Here is a 5,000-nt window from a genome sequence, read left to right as displayed (position 1 = left end):
TTAAGCAAGCAAGCAAGCCTAGGGGTACCCCCAGTCTGGCAAAATCCTTTAACACACAATCCCCCCCACCCCTAAGGCCGTCGGGCCCGTCCTCTCGGCGACACTCACCGCTCGAACGTGCCCCGCTGGCGACGGAACCGCCGGCCCTTGGTTCTGCCCGGGCCGAGGCACACGGGCACGCTGCCCGCAGGCAGAAACGGGCGCGGGCCGACGAGGCCGGCTGGAGCAGAGGAGGTGGCGTTATCAACAGCGGGACGCATTTTTTTTTTATTATTTTCTCCCCACGCACGTGCGCGCGATGTGCGCGCCACCCCCCCCACCCCCCCAAGAGCTCCCCGGCCCGAACCCGTTGGCCCGCGGCTGCGTGCATGTATGCACACACAGCCGCCCCCTCCCGCCCTCCCCCCCGCCCCCCCGCCCTCCTGCCGCGTGGTTCTCGATGCGACCGGTCGCCCCCCCCCCCCACCCCCGCCCCGCCACTTGGCTCGCAACGAGCCCCGCCGCGCCCCCTACCCCACCCCCACCACCCCCACCCCCCCCCCGCGACCAGGTTCGCCATGACACCGGCCGCCCCCGCCCCGACCACGGGGTTCGCGATGAGACCGGCCGCCCCCCACCCCCACCCCGCTTTCCGCCAGCAGCAGATTGGCCGCTCCGGGGAAGGAAGGCGGGAGCCTTTAGGACCCAGCGGCGTCCCCGCCGGCTCCGTACCCGGGCGCCAGAGGGGAGTTGCGGCGGCGGCGGGGGTGGGGGAATGTTTGGGGCTCTAGCCCCAGCTGCCGAGTCCCTACCGCGCCGCGCCCGCGCCCCGGCTCCCCGCCTTTCTCAGTCAGTCCTTCAGCCGCCCGCCCTCCTGCCCGCCTGCTCCGTCCCCGCCGCGGGTTGAAAGCCAAACGAACGCGGAAGGGGTGGGAGAGCGGCGCGGGGAGGGGGGCAACAGAAACCGCCCCCGCCGCCCCCCCCCCCCCCCCCCCCCTTCCCAAGTGCTCTGCAGCGCCGGGGAGCCTGCGGTCGGCTGCCGGCCGCACCCACCGCCCTGCAGCTCCGGAGCTGCAGCGGGGGGCGGGGACCCACGGCTCTTCGAGCGCGCGGGCGCCGGCGGGGCTCGGGGGTGGGGGTGGGGGTGTGTGTGTGTCCCCGTGTGTCCGTGCGCGCGTGTGTCGCGGCGCGGGGGTCGGTGGCTGCAGGGCCGCGGACATCTATTGAAATGTTTTGTTCTGTTTTGTTTTGTTTTGTTTCAAATTAAAAAGTCAGAATAAAACCATGGCAAGCGGGGGGAAAAAAAAAAAAACAAGCCCAACAACACACCCCCCACACCCCCACCCCCACCGGGACCCCCCTTCCCACACACCCGCCCACCCACCTCGAAAAAAACACGAACGCGAAAGCCAGCGAGCGCCTGGCAACGCCTGGACCCGGACCCGGACCCGGACCCAGTGAAGGGCGTCCGGTCCCCCCGCCTCTGCGGGACAGCGAAAAGCGGGGGGAATAAACAAAATAACACACACCCCCACCCCCCCCCACCCCCACCCCCCCCGAGAGAAAACCTGAACCCACCCCGCGAAACCAACAGCTGCAGCCGGGGAGCGCCCGGCAGCGCCGGGACCCCGACCCGGCGAAAGGCGCCCGGTTCCCGACGCGAACTCGCCTCGGCGAGACAGACGGGCGTCTCCGCCGGAGGTGGGGTGGGGGGAACGCCCGCGCTTCTGCCCGGTCCCCTGGCAGCCGGTGGAGGAGTGGGGGTGGCGGCGCGGGTGGCGCGGCGCGAAGCGGAGCGGAGGGGCTGGCGGGGGTGGGGGGGTGGGGGTGGTGGTGGTGGTGGTGGTGGTGGGAGGATGATGCCAGCGACCGGACGGTGGCCAACGGGTCGGGGCAGAGGGGTGGCGTGTGCGCACGTGAGCGCGGCGGGGGAATGTGCTTAAGAAAAAAAATCTTCCCTTTTCATTTATTTTTTCGTATTTCTTTGATATCTTCCATCGAAACCAAAAGCAACTCTTGCACGAGGCGGCCGTCAGGTCTCCTCGTCTCCGGGGCGGGAGGAGTCCGTCAGCTCTCCCCGTCTCCGGGGCCGGCGGCGGCCGTCAGGTCTACCCGTCTCCGGGGCGGGCGGCGGCCGTCAGGTCTACCCGTCTCCGGGGCCGGCGGCGGCCGTCAGGTCTACCCGTCTCCGGGGCGGGAGGCGGCCGTCAGGTCTACCCGTCTCCGGGGCCGGCGGCGGCCGTCAGGTCTACCCGTCTCCGGGGCGGGAGGCGGCCGTCAGGTCTACCCGTCTCCGGGGCGGGCGGCGGCCGTCAGGTCTACCCGTCTCCGGGGCGGGCGGCGGCCGTCAGGTCTACCCGTCTCCGGGGCCGGCGGCGGCCGTCAGGTCTACCCGTCTCCGGGGCGGGAGGCGGCCGTCAGGTCTACCCGTCTCCGGGGCGGGCGGCGGCCGTCAGGTCTACCCGTCTCCGGGGCGGGCGGCGGCCGTCAGGTCTACCCGTCTCCGGGGCGGGAGGCGGCCGTCAGGTCTACCCGTCTCCGGGGCGGGCGGCGGCCGTCAGGTCTACCCGTCTCCGGGGCGGGAGGCGGCCGTCAGGTCTACCCGTCTCCGGGGCGGGAGGCGGCCGTCAGGTCTACCCGTCTCCGGGGCGGGCGGTGGCCGCGAGGTCACCGGGCTCCACGTTACCGTCGGCTGCCGCAGCGACCGCCGAAAAGGGCTGCCAGGTCTACCCGGATCCGGTGGGACTTGGCCAGCGGGCAGACCTGTTCGCTCCGGCACTTCCTCCAAGGGGTCGCTGTTTCTCGCTGCCTCCAGTTACGTCGTCGTAAGAGGCGGCGTCTCTTGAGCGCCCCCCCCGTGGGTCCGCAGACGCTGTCCTTAGTACTTTTTTTCGGCGGGGACCGATAGTCTACGTATATAGGGGCACGAGGCGTCTCTGCTCCGGAGGGGCGCGCGCGAGCCAGGGCACGCGGCTTAGCCGGCGAAGTGGAGCGCTGGGCGGCCGCTGACGGTGGTTTCCCCCGGGCGGTTGGGCACGGTTCTCAAGCCGGTGCTTGTCGGGCAAGCCTACACAGAGCGAGGGGGGGCCCCGGGAGATGCGGAGCGGTACAGCAGCGGGGCAGCGCGAGCTGGTCGCTACCGAGTTGAGTGGTGAGAAAGCGGATGGCCAGAGATACCACTGGACAGGCTAAAGACCGGTGACCGGTGGCGGTCGGCGGCACTTGGAACGCTGGATACCGGGGGAGCCGAGCCCCCGAGAGCCCGATTTGAAGGTCCGGCGAGGCGGTGGCGGCGCCGCCTCCGTCCATTTTATTTTTTTTTCGTTTTTTCCGTTGTTTCGCCTGTAGATGTGTGGCTGCCGTAGGGGGGGCAGCCTGTGGTGTCCGGCCTGCCCCTGGCTTACTGGACGGGCTCTCGTTGGAAGGGAGAGGTGTGCACGGTGCTGTGGGGCGCGAGGTGGTCGGCACGCCTCGGTGCTTTTTCTCTCTGGCCTTAAAGCCGTGAGTCCGCGATGCGGGCAGAGCACGTCTTTTTTTTCTTTTTTGGCCGGTCGCGGTGGCCGGCAGCCGGATGCAGACGGCCGGGGTTGTCTCGAGCCTTTAGCGGCTTCCCACCCCGGGCCCCGAGAGCCCGATGAGGGTCCGGCGAGGCGGCGGCGGCGCCGTCTCCGTCTCTTTTTTCTGTTTTTTTTTTTTTTTCCCTGCCGGTGCGTGTGGTGCCGTACGCGGGGCAGCCTGTGGTGTCCGGACGGGCTCTCGTTGGAAGGAGAGGTGTGCACGGTGCTGTGGGGCGCGAGGTGGTCGGCACATACCTCGGTCCCTTTTCTCTCCGACCTTAAACCTTGAGCCCGCGACGAGGGCGCGCAGAGCACGTTGTGGTTTTTTTTTTTTTTGGCCGGTCGCGGTGGCCGGCAGCCGGATGGGAGACGGCCGGGGCTGTCTCGAGCCTTTAGCGGCTTTTCCCCACCGGCCCCCCCCCCCCCGCTTGAGGTTGTTCCGCCTGGCGGTTTTTTGTCGGGGGCAAGCTGCTCTGCGCGTTGGTTGGGCAAAGACCGGTGGCCGGTGGCGGCCACCGGCACTCGAACGCTGGAAGACCGGGGGCAGTCGAGCGTGTCGGGGCTCTCCCCTGGTCCCGCTGACTTCGCCGAAGGGAATCCTTGGCCGGGGCGGGTGGCCGGCGGCGGCACATCCGTGTCCACCCGGACCGGTGCAGGCCCGCAGGCCAGGGGCCTACCGAGGCTGTCCTTGGGCACATCGGAGAGGCTTCGCGGCGGGCCGGCTCTGCCGGTGTTGAGGCCGTCGGAGCACCTCGCGGATGTAGCCCCTGGTCGCTCGCACGCAGAGCCCCGCGTCGGCCGCCCACCCCCGGGTGGCGGGAGGGCGCGCGCGGCTGTCGTTGTCCGAGGACCCCGTGGCTGTGGGGCCTCCGTCCTTCGCTGATCGATGAGGCATCTCGGGGTGGCGTCGGAGAGGCTTCGCGGCGGGCCGGCTCTGCCGGTGTTCAGGCCGTCGTTGCACCTCTCCGCCGGCGCTGCCCCGCTGGCTCTCGTGCACGCAAGAGAAAGCCCCGCGTCGGCCCCGCCCACCCGCGGGTGGCGGGAGGGCGCGCGCGGCTGTCCGCTGTCCCAGGACCCGTGGCCGTGGGGCCTCGGCTTCGTTCCTCCTCTCCCCTTTTGCTGATCGATGAGGCACGTTGGGTTGCGTCGGAGAGGGCCCCCGGCGGGCCGGCTCTTCCGTGCTCCTCCCCGTCATAGGGAGCCACGGCGGTTGTCCGGTGTTCAGGCAGGGTGGTCTCCTTTCCAACTCGCTTCCCGTGGTTGGCGAGGTGTTGTCCTAGTGTCCCCACCCCCGAGCGAAGCGGGCCGTGACGATGGCGGCGGGGCGCGTGCCCTCCCCCGCGTCACCCCGTTCTGCCGCCGCTCGGCGGGGTTCCTCGGGCTTCTTGACCGAACCAGGCTGTGTGACGGCCGCGTGGCCCCGCGAGCCACCAGGTGTCCTAAACCACGCGAGGCGCCGGTGCT

This window comes from Strix uralensis, chromosome 40, assembly GCF_047716275.1.
Source record: "Strix uralensis isolate ZFMK-TIS-50842 chromosome 40, bStrUra1, whole genome shotgun sequence".
Taxonomy (NCBI): Eukaryota; Metazoa; Chordata; class Aves; order Strigiformes; family Strigidae; genus Strix; species Strix uralensis.
Note: the sequence above shows the minus strand (reverse complement) of the source record.